The sequence below is a fragment of the Hippopotamus amphibius genome, chromosome 4 (genome assembly GCF_030028045.1).
Source record: "Hippopotamus amphibius kiboko isolate mHipAmp2 chromosome 4, mHipAmp2.hap2, whole genome shotgun sequence".
NCBI classification, from domain to species: domain Eukaryota; kingdom Metazoa; phylum Chordata; class Mammalia; order Artiodactyla; family Hippopotamidae; genus Hippopotamus; species Hippopotamus amphibius.
Window position 1 is genome coordinate 111,729,249 of NC_080189.1, and position 15,113 is coordinate 111,744,361.

Genomic DNA, 15,113 nt, shown 5'->3' on the forward strand with positions numbered 1-15,113 from the left:
GTGAATAAGAATGTACAAGTGACCAGGCATCCTTGGAGAGAGAGCTGATGCAGATTTGGGTCAGGAACTGTACAAGAGGAGCCGAGAGCGTCTTGTCAGATCAGCAAGGAAGCCATGAAAGATTACTGGGGTTATATCAAAAGGGCACAGAAGCTCCCACTGGCCAAAGATGGCCCAGTCTGAACATTGCAAACAGTCATCACTTCAATGGATCGAAACACACACATGCGTATAAATCCATGAGTTCATAACAATATTCAAAACAACAAAACTAAGCTCGTTTGTTTCCTTTGGAGGAGTTGTCACCTTTGATTATTCTGCAAACTAGTAAAATAGAGGGAGAAAACTCAAGCCTTCATTCTGTCTTTCTTGTACGAACTATACTCAGCTACCAAAGAGTGGACCAGGGATATGTCTTCTTTATGGAAAAATCCAGCTACTAAATTTAGACGGAAAGATGGAACCAGAATATCACCATTTCGAAATCTTTAATGAAACCGTAGAGCTGGGTAATGGTCATCAGTAAGGGAATGCTAGAACCAGTGGGTGAAAAAGCTGATGGGGGACGTTTTAATGTGCGGGTCAAGCTGGCATCAATCACCGGAACCCACTGGTTAATATTTAACCTCCAAAAAGGGAGAGCCAGACACCATGAACTTCCTGATGTGCTATAACAGGAAGTACACAGAACTACCTATGAAATATACTTGCCCCAAAGTGAAATTCGAATCTTATCAAGCCTCTAGATCTAACTGCCAATTTACAGACAGGAACCACAGGGGGCTGGGGACCGTGGGAAGCCACACCGTGGGGGATGCAACGAATAAAAATCAGTGGTGTGGGAAGCAAATGACCCTGTTTCTTCAATAAATGAAATTCACGGAGAACAGGGACAGTGAACCTATAGGTTAAAGACTGAAAAGACACAACAGTGAAACCGACATGTAGCCCTGCTTTGGATCCTAATTTGAACAAGCCAGTTGTTTTAAAAAATTTATAAGACACGTGGGGAAATCTTTATCTTTTTTTGCAATACACACTGAAATATTTACGGGTGAAATAATATGATATCTGAAATTTGCTTCAAAATAATCCAGTGATGTTGGGAAGGAGAGTGGGTGGGATATAAGAAGAAAGAAAACTGGCCATGAGTTAATATGTTTTGAAGCTGGATGATGGGTGTCGGTCTTTTTACTTTTGCGTGTGTCCGAACATTTCTGTAGTCATTTAGGTGGAGGGGTGAAGAGGGCTAGGCCTGATAAAGGAAGAGGATGCCATGCAGGGTGTGAGCGAGGAGAAAAACTGGCATAAAATGGTGCTACTGAGAAGTGAAGATCCCCACAGACTTGTAAGTTTGGAAATTTTCAGCTGGAAGAAAAGTTAGCTTGAGAGACAGGACAGAGATCTTAATTTTTACTCTGTGTTTGCCTGCATATGGTTTGTGTTTGGAAAGCTTGTGCTCTGGCTCTTTGCCTGGTCGTGAAGGGCATCCCCCTTCCTATTGCTCTGCTCATCTGTCTTGACTGATGAAGAAGACCAAGGGCTCCAAAGACAGTGGCTGTTCACAGCACTCACTGTTGCTGTAGGCCTGTGGGTTCAGACTCTTCAAGACGATTGAGGTTTTTCTCAGAGACCAGTGAGGTAGTCTAGGCAGGCTGTTTTGTGCAGGAACATCAAAAATTATGTTTGTTAGGTTTAGCAACTCTAAATATGGTCTAGGCAAGTTAAATTTGAATTTCAGGTAAATAAATAATTTCAGATAAATGTCCAATAAAAAATGAATACATTTTAAATATAACATGGAACAATGAATCATTTCAGATGAACTGGTGTCCTATATAGTGTGCAGCAATTTTAACCAGAATATCAGTATTGGTGCTCAAACTAAGGAGAGTTTCAGGAAGTTAACAGAGATGCAAACAAATATCCATCCATATCCATCCATTCGTCCATCTGTCCATATCCATCCATCCATCCATCCATCCATCCATCCATCCATCCATCCACCCATCCATCCATCCACTCTTCCACACACTCATCCATTCTTATAGAGCTTCTACTATGTACTGGACACTCTTCAGGGGCTGAGGGTACTATGATCAATAAGACAAGCAAACCCCCTGCCTTCATAGTGTTTCGTTCTAGGGGCAAAATGTCAGCTCAGAGTGACTGTAACAAACCCCTTGAGAGGAACTTTATGTCCAAAAATAGAGGAATGAATAAATGAATGATAATATAAGGACCTGTCATGCAGCCATTAGAGAAACCGTTTTGAATGATGCTATTGCACATCGTGGGGGATAGTTTCCTATTTAAAACCAAATTAAATAAAAGCAGTCCACAAAACTGCATATGAGGAATCATGTAATTTCGTAAATTAAAATGACAAGGGGTGGATATATGCTGTGTTAACATCAAGGAGATGCACCAGGAGGGGTTCTATCTGAGTGCAGGAATTGTGGATAAATTTTTATTACATCTTCATATTTTTATTTTCTCATACATATTTTCTACAAAAAGTTATGGGTCATTTTTGTGTTTGAAAAGTTGTTTCTTCCCCAGAAGCTCCATAGCAACCTTGGAAAGACTAAAGATTAGTGCCCGTGTTTGCTTTGCCATCAGTTCTCAGCACAAACTTGGGCAAGTCTTGCCACTTACCTCGGGCTCTGTTTGGATTTAAAATGAAGAGACTAAGCTGTGATTTGTGTGTGTGTGTGTGTAATTAAGAACCAAGCTAAGGTTTAAAAACGTGCTCATTTTTATGGGAGGAGCCCTCATCACCTTTTTGTATGTCTTCCTAAAATCCATCTATCACTGTTGTATTCTTTTGTTTTATCTAGCTGTTATGTGTCCATAAAATTTACTTTTAAATATTTTACTTTTAAAATTTAAACCGTTTCAGTGTAGACAATGGTGTGTGTGTGTGTGTGTGTGTTCCTAATCCTTTATGGGGTTGTTAGTTAACGTTTGAAATCCTCTAACTGGACATACCCTTTGGGAGCAGTTGTTAGTATGTTAGTACTATAAGGCTTTGGTAATATTAATCTCCAGTCAGCCCTAGATGGTTCCCTAATGAGCCTAATACATTTATGAGACTATTTTTCATTGGAGAATTAAGTGCTGTTCAAGATGTGTGAGTCGACCAGAACTACTTAAAGACACCCTTGCTTTTGCACGTTTAGGGTGCAGCAATCTGCTAACGCTAGCAAATTGTAAACTTTGGGGCGTTGTCTAAGCCAGGTACACCAGATTGTCTTGTGTCCAGGTATCAGCAGAAGGTTCTAGCAAATTGATCCCATTAGTGTGGTAGCTGAACTCTACTGCTAGAATGTTGTTACGTCTGTTTCGAGTTAACATTTCACCGAAAGGTCCAAGCCCTGGTCCTTCATAGAGCTTACAGGAATGGCTGTTTTTGTGCCTACTCGCTAATAAATATTTTTATATGTGGCAGAATTTGGTCTGGGCTTTGCTGTCTGAATCACACATCTCTTCGGAGCGCGGTGATGGAGGATGAGACCTGTAGTTCTTATTTACCTTTAGTTGTGGGATGTGCAAACAGTCTGATAATTTCGATTGACTGAGTTGATTCAGGTCGCTTGACATGTCAACAGTAAACTTAATTTTTAGAACTCTTTGAGTTTTTTAAAAAAATGATAAAACTAATACATGTTTTAGGAAAAAATTAAACATTAAGGAAGGATATAAAGTATCTCACCAGCCCAGCTCCTATTTCTACTAACTAAATGCATTATGTATCTTTTATTTTTTGGACAGAGCTGTGTGCCCCAACTTTTCTTTTGGGGCTTTTATGTGTAATAATTATCAAAAATGGATGCTGGGTTTGTGAAGTGTCACCTGAATGTCAGCAGACAGCTGGTTCTGCCTCTCTGGAGAGAGTCAGGGGAGGCTTTGGCAAAAAGTCTTGGAAATAACTGGCTTCTCTTACTGTTTTCATTTTGATGAGTTAATGTGTGTTTATTCACATATTGGATTTCACTTAGACACATGGAAAATTTTAAATGCCAAAGAAGGGGAAAAATATTACATAGTACACATTTTGAAATGCTAAACTCAAACCACTTGAAAGCTAGGAAGGGTTGCTTTTGGAAAATACAATTCTAAAGTTGATAGTTAACCCTGGGTCATCATCCTGGGGGTTAAGCACTGTAATTGCAGAAACTGGTCCCCAGAAAGACGGGAAATTTGAAGTCAACGTTGGTGACACCCAGGAACGTGTACTGGGATTCAATTTGCTACCTGCCAGTGGCTCGCTCAGGTACATCACAACACTTCTGTGTGTGACTAAGTCACCACCTGTGGAGCAGGGCATGTCACACCCCTTCATTTGAAGGGCAGATTCAGCAAAACCTCTCCCAGGGGGATCTTGCAAAGACCTAGGGAGCTGGGAGGGTGGTAATGTTGCAGAGTGCTCCCACTCTGTCAGAATTTGGGCAACAACCAGTGTGACCTTGGACGGCTCACTTGTTTTCTCAGCCTTGGTTTCCCCAAAAGCAACGTGGAGATAAGAAAAGATGACCTGCTCGACAGGGTGGTTGTACATTACACATGTACAATCAATGCACTCATTCCTTCTGGAGGGTGTTCTGAGCAGCACAGACCTGCAGGTGTGTGAGACACTGTTTCTATCTTTGAGCAGTTTATAGTGGGAAATATGCAAATATGCAAATAAGCAAAACATTGAGGCGCGATAAGTGCTTTCCTCATCGGCCTAGAGAAGAGCTTTCAGAGCAGGTGATGCTTGCTTTTAAGGATACGGGGACGGCTGTATGGGACAGTGTTTACTCATACATACTACAAAACCATTCTGCAGTACGTTTGCTATTAAATAAATATGGCAATGGTATTATTGTTGTCCTTGTCTTTGAGGGCTTGTAGTATTTGGGGGAAAGCATGGTGATTAAACCTAGAAAATGCCCCAGAAACAACAGCAGAACAAACCTAAGCTGTTTTGATGTGTTAGAGGAATGGGGACAGAACATCGACAGCACCTCCTGAACGTTGACTAGATGTAATGGAGCATAATGTCTTTGACAGGTCTTCCGGTCCTGCATCCTTTATAGATAAGCCAGTTTCTCTGACTGAATCTTACTCATCATAAAGGCTAAGCCATAGGGCTGGAGTTGGGAAGAGGGGATGTGATATAGATCAAGTCCTGGTCATATATGAAAGGGAAGTAAGAGAGAAGCTGGACCTTTTCTGTCCCTGCAGAGGGTGTGAAGAAGCTGTGTCTGTTCTAGACCCAGCAGCATCAGCACCTCCTGGGACTTGAAAGAAACGCTCAGGATCCACCCTGGACCGACTGAACCAAACTCTGCGTGTCACCAAGAGCTCCGAGCGATTGCTAAGCATGTTCTAGTCTTAGAAGCACTGCTCTATCCTGACCATGTGTTGGAAGGATGTGCTATGAGGAGCAGTGGTCTGTGGTCCAGAAGGGCAGGAACTGGTACAGCTAATCAGTGCTGTCATGGTAGAGATGTGCCTGCCCCTCTCGATGGGCATTGGTGTACAGGCTCTCAGAGCTCCACCTGCCATCCATCACAGCCGCGTCTCCCTAACCCCGAGAGGAGCTCCTTGGCGAAGAAGCTTCTGGGCAAAGGGTTGAGGAAATGCTTCACATAGCATTTGTGGTGGTTAACTTTAGGTGTCAGCTTGACTGGGTCACAGGGGGCCCAGATACTTGGTCCAGCAGTATTTTGGGTATTTCTGTGAGGGTGTTTTTGGGTGCAATTAACATTTAAGTCAGTAGAGTGAGGCAAGCAGATTGTCCTGCTTCATGTGGTTGGGCTGCAGCCCATCAGTTGAAGGCCTGCATAGGAAAAGGCTGATCCTCCGCAGAGTAGGGGAGAACTCCTCCTGCCTGATCAGTTTTGAACAGGAAAGTGGGCTTTTTCTTGCTTTCTGACTTGAACAGAAACACTGCCTCTTCCTTGGTCTTGAGCTTAACCAGCCTTCGGACCAAACCAGCACCCTCAGCTCTCCTGGGTCACCAGTTTGCTGACTCATTGGCACATCTTGGGATTCATCAGCTGTCATAATGACGTTAGCCAATTTCTTACAGTAAATCTTCTCTCTCTAAATATGCATATATAGCGTATTTCCTAGTTCTCTTTCTCTGGGGAACCCTGACTAATACAATATTCTTCTCCACTGATGAAGATTCAGTGGGTACTTCTTGCTATTAAGGAAGCTTGTTGACTTGGTTGAAAGTAAAACAATGAATTAAGGTCATCTCTTTGTGATTTCACGTGTCTGGTTTTTCAGGGAGAAGGAGAAATTGACTGACCAGTTCAAGTGAGTTTACTAACTCCTTGACTTGACCTTTCTCTAAGAGGAGCGCATAGCATGGTGGGGGGCGGGGGGTCTGATGGGATAGTGGTGGTGGTATATATTTTATCTATATTACTTCCCTAGGATAGCACCCCCTGTATAAACTTTGCTTCAGGCTATTTTCTAAGGAACCCCAGCCTTATATGTAGGCTGAAATCTCCCACAATCATAGTAAATTTGTCTAGCTCTGTTAGTTTTTGCTTCGTAGCTAATGAGGCTATTGTGGTGTATATACAAAAATTGAGAATTGATATCTATTCCTGGTAGGTTGAGCCTTTAATATACCTTAGTAATGCTTTTTCCTTAGAGTTTATTTTATTGGATATTAATATATATTGATATATTCATACCAGTTTTCTTGTGGTTAGTATTTGCCTGGTGTGTGTGTATATATTTCCAACTTTTATCTTTATCTTTCTGTACCCTTAAGTTTAAGATATAAGTTCAAATCCACTTGGTACAGAAAATGCCATTAAGGTGAGAGCAGATTCACTTCCTAGAGTTTCTTATTATTTGGCTGCTAAATGTCCTTTGCTTTTTTGCCATCTTATCAATGCTTTTAAAGAGATGTTTTGCCAACACTTTTACTCACCTTCAGTGGGAGAATTGGTGAAGGTGTCTCATGCACCATACCACTGAAAATCGGAACTGTATTACCTCTTTAAGTTGGATGCTTGAGGACAGCTGTGGTGGGAAAAGAGTTGAGAGGGTCCTAGAAGCCCATGACCTCCTAGCTTCCCTCCCTTGGGGTGGGATCGGGAAGGGGATGGATAAGATCATTCAATTTCAGCTTCTTCTCACTGTGTGGCAGGCCCTGTGTTGCTTTATAGACTAGAAATTCCCAGGTGATGGAGGCCCTTTTTATTGTGCAAAATGTTTTCTGTAATGTCAGTTCCATTATGATCTCAGATTTTTATCAATTACGGTTCAGACAATTCAATTTGTTGGCCCCACACCAAGAACTGAGCTTGTCTCTAATAGAAGGGTAAAGATTTGGGCATCGTGTGGACCTGGGTTTTAATTTCTAATCTGATGCTTTCTAGCTGTGTGACTTTCACAGAGTCGCTTGACTTCTCTGAGTCTTAGATTCTCTGTCTCTAAAAGGCAGTTATTCATACCTACTCTTAGGGGTGCTGTGGAGATTAAATAAAAGACTGTCTGGGGACTTCCCTGGTGGTCTAGTGGTTAAGACTCTGCACTTCCACTGCAGGGGGCACGGGTTTGATCCCTGGTCGTGGAACTAAGATCCTGCAGGCCGCGCAGTGCAGCCAAAAAGAAAAAAAAAATCACAAAAGAGTTATGAATAACATGAAAAAAAATTGCAATATGTCAAGTGAAGACATCAAACTGTAAAACTGAGCATATGCTCAGAACTTAAGATCCCACATACTGCCAAAAAAAAAAAAAAAAAGACTGTAAAGAACTTGGCATATATTATTTAATAGGTGGTAGCCTTTTCATTGATCTTTAATTTTTTTCCAGTGAGTTTAAGATTACAGAATTCTAGGATTAGAAGAGATCATAAGAGCCTGGTCTTAGACAAAAATGTGCATCTAAACTAACCTAGAGTATTTAGTCTCTAGGCCCCATTTTAGAAGCCGTTCAGCATCTTGATCTAGAATTTAATCTAACTGCTCTGACTGTGGTTCATTTTACTGCTGGCAGCCTCAGATACTATCATGAAGCGTTAACAACATTATTTCTAATGGAAGCTTTCCGGAAGGATGTCAAGAATGTGAAATGGATATTTCCAGAGGAACTCAGGCTTAATTGCCTTCAGGGTAAACACATCAACATGCTATTCTAGGACCAGAATCTGGCTGTGCATACCAGAGGAACATTGGTATTTTTACCACATTTAGACATTCCTGGATTTTCCCATAGCATGTACTCTTCCCAGCCACCTTCAGGAAGTTAGCACCCAAGAGAGTATCGACTTGTTCCAATAAAATCCAGTCTGGAGCGTGACTTGAATAAGGCTTCATCTCCTTGAACGGAATAAACCAGTCCTCACGTACGCATCCCTCCCGGACCGACCTTCAGACACCACCCATGTCAGACTGGGTAGTAGGGTAAGAGAGGGTGAAGAACTTTACACAAGACACGAAGGCTGTTTTGGGAAATAGCATTCGGAGTGGCCAGAGAGTAGAGCCAGGCGAGTTAGAAATAAAAGAGGAGGACACGTGGAGTGTCCTAATTATTTCTGTAGCAGCCGATTTCCCTTATTGGATTCTAAGCACCTCCCAGGCAAGATCAACACAGTCACAGCGTTAACTTGAATTCCTGTGTCCATTCATGCGTCCAGTTGTTCAATAAACACAAACGATATAGCCACAGTATTAATTAGGGCTGTTGGTCTTCACGGTCGAGTACCTGTCACTGAATACTCTGAGTCATGAAGAAGGTCTTAAGACTCAAACTCTCCTAAAATTGTCTCAGAGGACTCCTGTATGGGAAAGAAATGGAAGGGGATGCGATTTATCTTGGAGAACATGACCAGTGCAATTCAATTGATTTCAGCTTAATCCTATTACTTGCAAGGAAAGATAGTATTTTTGTCCAACTGTTTTGGAAGAGGATTTTTTTTTAAATTCATTATTTATTTATTTTTGGCTGCGTTGGGTCTTCGTTGCTGTGCGAGGGCTTTCTCTAGTTGTGGCAATTGGGGGCTACTCTTCATTGTGGTGCGCGGTCTTCTCATTGTGGTGACTTCTCTTGTTGCGGAGCACAGGCTCTAGGCGTGCCAGCTTCAGTAGTTGTGGCGTGTGGGCTCAGTAGTTGCGGCTTATGGGCTCTAGAGCGCAGGCTCAGTAGTTGTGGCGCATGGGCTTAGTTGCTCCCCGGCATGTGGGATCTTCCCCACCCAGGGATCGAACCCGTGTCCCCTGCATTGGCAGGCGGGTGCTTAACCACTGCACCACCAGGGAAGTCCTGGAAGAGGATTTTTGAAGACGTTTTGGTACCTATTTTTGGTACATATTCTATGTGCTTAATAAATCATGCTGTAGGGACCACATCCAGTACCTCAACTCTCGCCTGGCTCTGTAGCTGATTCCAGGAGTGCCCAGCATCCCAGCTGTTATCCTGTGTGATGGTTTGGGTCACTGCGAAGCAGAGGGGTGTTGAATCCTCCCCCTTCAAGCCCCTTTCTCACTTCCTGCTCCAAGTGACAGTAACAGGAATATACAGCAATCAGTTAAAATTACTTTATCCATGTTGGAGAAATATTTGCTTGGGGGAAAGCTCCAGGCCAATTTCTTGCCGGTTCAATCTTAACAGCAAAATTTTTATTAGAAAGTGGGGATAGTGATAGCACCATCCCAGAATGTTACTTAAAAAAAAATTCACAGTTAGTGTCTCAGAATACATAATTTGGAGGGATTATACAGTCATTTATAAAGGAAATAAAAAAGTTTACCTCTGCCATTCTTGAGGTCCAATAGTAGGTTTTTTTTCCCCTTCAGATCTTTATTGGAGTATAATTAATTTACAATGTTGTGCCAGTTTCCGCTGTACAACAAAGTGAGTCAGCTGTATGTATACATATATCCCCATATCCCCTCCCTCCCACCCTCCCTGTGCCACCCCTCTAGGTCATCACCAGGCATGGAGTTGATCTCCCTGTGCTATGCAGCAGCCTAACCATTATTGAAACAAACTAGAAACTTTTGCACCAGCCTTGAAGACATCTTCTTTTTCTCCATGAAGTGTCAATTTTATTTGAAAAAATGCCTGCCGTATCTATTTCCACGTTTCTATGTTTGCTGCTCCTGTTTATTTCAGATGCTTGTTATCTCTTACAGGGACTCTTGCAGGAAACACCTGATTCCAGAGACCCTTCCTTTAGCTCCTGTGCTGTATTTGACCCTAGCTTGCACCCAAACACAACCCCAAGGAAAATCTCCAAGGGGCCACAAACAGGATCAAGTTGAAAGGTCTTAGCATGATTTTCAAAGCCTTATGCGATCTGGGACCAGCGCACTTTTGTGACTTTTCCTCCTGGGATGCCCTGGTGATGCAATGTCCCAGTCGCACTTGACACATCTGCAATTCCCTGATATGTCATGTACAGTCACGTTTCTGTGACTTTGCCCAGGTGGTTTCCTCCACCTGGACTATTTTTCTCGGCCTCCTTTGCTGGGTGGAAATCCACTCATCCCTGAAGGCGCTGTCACATGGAATGGAATCCTCACTAACTCCCTTATCTAACTGAATCAGCACCTGGAACGGCTAGTCAACCGAAAGGATCAAAGAAGGAAATTAAAAAAATAAATCCTGCTTACTTAACCATTCTCACTTAACCATATCAAGAATATTCATTTGTTGACTCTTGGGTGTAGGGCTTAAGGAGTCATGGTTTCACTGGTCAAAGTTTTCCACTGACTTTCTTTAAAAACCACATCACAAATTTTGTTTTCCAGTTTGGGTCCTTATAAAGAAATGAGAGTTTAGAGATGCTTGAAAAGTAATCTGAATGCAGAGCTCTTCTGGACTTTTATGATTTCATCTGCAAATTTTTTTTACCATTGTCTCACTACTAATTAAACAACATTAAAGAATAAGTTTCACATAGCAATGTAAATGTACTTAATGTCACTGAACTTTACACATAATTGTGGTAAGAAGATGTATTCATCTGGTTGGGTCGCATAACAAACCCACTTTGTTTGCAGGGCTTAAACCATAGACACTTATTTTCTCGCCATTCTGGAGGCTGGTAGCCCATGATCAGGGTGCTGGGAACTTTGATTCCTGGTGAAGCCTTCTTCCTGCTTCTAGATGGTCTTCTTGCTGTGTCCTCACACGGCCTTTCCTCTGTGAGTGTGTGGAGATACATACATACGTGTGTGTGTATTTATATATTTATGTATATATATAGAGAGAGAGAGAAAGAGAGAGAGCTCCCTCTGCTGTGTCTTCTTCTAAGGACACTAATTCTATCAGACAGGGTCCCACCCTCATGACCTCATTTAACCTTCATTTCTTTGAGACATCCTCTTCAGATATAGTCAGACTGGGAGTTGGGGCTGAAACATGTAAATTGGGGGTGAGGGGAATGCAATATTCAGTCCATAACAGAGGGTAAATGTTATGTGTATTTTACCACAGTTAAAAAAAAAAAAAAAGGAAACTGCCAAATTGTTTTCTAAAGTAAAAAAAAATCAATTTGCATCATTGAGTCTTTACAAAGCGTTCAACTTAGTTTCATGGAAACAAACGCTCTCTTTTGTGTTCATGTTTCATCACATGATGTGATGCTTTATTGAAATGGCCTGAATGGGGTTGAGGACAACAGTATTTGGCTCTGGTCAGCACCCCCTCCGCTGGGTGCCTCTAGCCGTGAACTGTCACGTGCTCTGTGCAGGACAGAGTCTGTCTTGCTGGGGATGTGAAGAGCTATAGTCAACAGAGACTTCCAGCTAAAATGCTTTCCTTGCCCTCAGTAGACTGTGTGATCCTGAGACCCACAGATGGTTTAGCAGGGAATGTTTCCCTAACGAAGACTTACTCTGCATTGGAGTCTGATGGGAGTGCCCCTGGCATCCTTAACACGCTGAACTCTTTGCAGAAATGTTTAATTCCTTTATTGTGCTAGGCTTTTGCTGTGATTCTGCTACATAACAAATGGCTCTAAAACCTCAGAGGCTTTGTAACAATGATCATTTATTTCACACTCCTGCGTCAGCTGGCTGTCTGTGGCCGACCATAGAACCAGAACAGAGCTGGGTGGGTGGCCTTGAGGGGCGTTCCTCTGGCCATATTGGGTCCAGCAAAGGCCAGTGGCTGGAATAGACTTTTCCTATGACTCTACACCTGCCCTGTCTCTTCTGGTGACACACTCATGACATGGAGACGATGCCCTCCCACTGCAGGCCTTCTGCACAGGGTACCAAATGGTATACACGTGCTGATTCAGCCCTTTGTTTGTTGATCGCGTGCTGTCCCTGCCTCCACATCATATGCCCTTGTGTGTTTAGCACAGAGTGCGGGGCACAGACCCAGTAGTCTCCGTAGTGATGCCGCTAAGAAAGACCCTTTTCATTGAAAAGAAAAGGTTAAGTAAAAAAGAGAAAGAGAAAAAGACTTCTTTACTACTTACTTACCTACTTGCCTGAAATTAACACCTTTCTTTTCATAAATGTGGTGAAATGCAAAGACATCAGGAGATGTGATACACTGATTTAAATTCACATTAAAGCTTAAGTGATATGTTTCAGATTCTAGTTTTGATCAATAGTTACAAATGGGAGAATGCGGCATTAAGAAACGGAAAGATCAGGGAAGTGATTTGTTAAAAGTGATACTTTGGCCATTGAGTTCTTTTTTTCTTTCTTGTGGCACGCGGGATCTTTAGTTACGGCATGTGAGATCTAGTTCTCTGCCCAGGAATCAAACCTGGGCCCCCTGCATTGGGATCGTGGAGTCTTAACCACAGGACCACCAGGGAGATCCCTGAGTTCTTAATATATATGCAGGCTCTGTGCTGGGAGCACTGTGATGGAGGACAGTGGTTCAGGGAGAGGAAAGGGGTGCAGAACTGGGGAGCTGGGGTCCCTGAGTTTCTATCACTATTTTCATAGTAACTGATATCATCTGGTCCTTAGAGGCATGTGATCCAAGGCATGTGGGTACCTGGACACACAGTCCTGCTGCTGTGCCCAGATTTCTGCAGGTGGTCCTGCAAATACCTCTTGCCCTGGATCTTTGCTGGTTTTGAGTCTGGGGCACACAGCTGTCCCTGTGTTCACAACAGGTGTGCCTGGGTCCTTTGCATTTTGCCATTATGTTCTGCTTTGCTTTATAGATGACGGGACATTGGTATTAGAAGAACGAGATTTAGGATCATCTGACCCAATCCCTCACTTTACAAGTTGAGGAAAAGCAAACTCTAGGAGGCCAAGTGATTAGCTTCAAATACCCCAGCTGGTGATGCTGTGAAGGGATGTGGATTGCTGCTCCTTCCCAGGGAACTGCCTCTCCTGCACCCCAGGGTGGTCGTCTTGTGAGACTCGGGACCCCAGTGCCCTGTGACAGTGAACTGAGTGGGATGGTCACCTGACAACATGCACGGCCTGTCTCTCAGTTTTCCCACAACCGTGGCCAATCCGATGGTCTTCCTTGGGAATTTGAGCCTGGAAATGGGCGCTGAGGATGCTGGTGTCATAACATGGACATTTGGACGGTGACATCCCCAGGCCAGTTGGAGCTGTGAATAAACAGAGGAGGGAGGAGAATGGGGCACATTCAGGGAGAAAGGGGGCCTTTAGGGGGAGACCATGTGGCTCATGGGAGACAGAGGATTTCCGCTCCTGTGGGTCCTACCGACATTCAGCTCCAGCTGTCAAGCATCTATCTCCAGTGAGAACCACGCCCCTTCTGTTAAAGATGATTTTGGCCTCTGCCTTGCTACCTGCAGTCGTGGGTCGGGACACTGGCAAAGTCAGGACCAGCCGCTAGGTCTCCTGACTCCTGGCCTAGGTTCTTTCCCCTCCACTTTACTAGGTCTCATTTGCTTGTGGCAGCTTCAGCCTTCTGAGGGCCGACGCTAGTTTACTCTGTGTACCTTTCGCTACAGTTGGAACTGCGTACAAATTGATTGACTAGAATATAAGTATTGATAAATCCAGAATTATGAAGTAGTGTCCTTCCTGAACTTATTTTTCTAGACTACAAACTCTTTTTTCCTGGCTAGAAGTACCAACATTTAAAAATAATTTAAAGTGAACGATTTCTGTTCTAGAGGAAATTGTTCTATATATTGTAGGCGCTTCTGGCCAAAGGAAGAGAACCCCCTTCCGGCTGCGCTCCCCTGTCCTGGTCCATGAATGACCCTTGTCGAATGATGTGGATTTCGTCCTGTGCTCTATGGGAAATTCAATTTTTCTTGGTGTGGTCCTCCACTCACAGGCGTATTCATCTTGCGAATAGCTACAATGATCTACTTTTGAGAGTTTCAGGGAAAGTTCATGAAAGTCATAATGCTTATACTTTTATTTGTTTATTTAAAAAAATTTGTTTTAAGTTTACAAGATTAGTTTTTTTTCCAGATCTTTACTGGAATATAATTGCTTTACAATGTTGTGTTAGTTTCTGCTGTACAACAAAGTGAGTCAGCTGTGTGTATACATATATCCCCATATCCCCTCCCTCTTGAGCTACCCTCCCACCCTCCCTATCCCACCCCTTTAGGTCTTCACAAAGCACCAAGCTGATATCTCTGTGCTATGCAGCAACTTCCCACTAGCTATTTTACATTTGGTAGTGTATATATGTCAGTGCTACTCTCTCACATCTTCCCCTTCACCCGGCTGTGTCCTCAAGTCCGTTCTCTACATCTGCATCTTTATTTTTGCCCTGCCATTAGGTTCATAAGTATGGTTTTTGTTTTTGTTATTTTTCTTTTTTAGATTCCATATATATGCTTTAGCCTATGGTATTTGTTTTTCTCTTTCTGACTTATTTCACTCTGTATTATTTATTTATTTTATTTTTTATTGAAGTATATAGTTGATTTACAATGTTGTGTTAATTTCTGCTGTACAGAAAAGTGATTCAGTTATACATATATATACATTCTTTTTTTATGTTCTTTTCCATTCTGGTTGATCATAGGATATTGATATAGTTCCCTGTGCTCTACAGTAGGACCTTGTTGTTTATCCACCCTATATATAATAGTTTACATCTGCTAATCCCAAACTCCCACTTCATCCCTTCCTCACTCCCTCCCTCTTGGCAACCACATGTCTGTTCTCTATGTCCAT

General features: G+C 42.7%; 1 long non-coding RNA gene across 1 annotated transcript in view; it reads left to right on the forward strand.

Moving 5' to 3' along the window:
- LOC130851554 (uncharacterized) overlaps window positions 1-15,113 on the forward strand; it is a 152,041-nt gene that overhangs the window by 65,159 nt on the left and 71,769 nt on the right. The gene's annotated exons all lie outside the window — the stretch shown is intronic.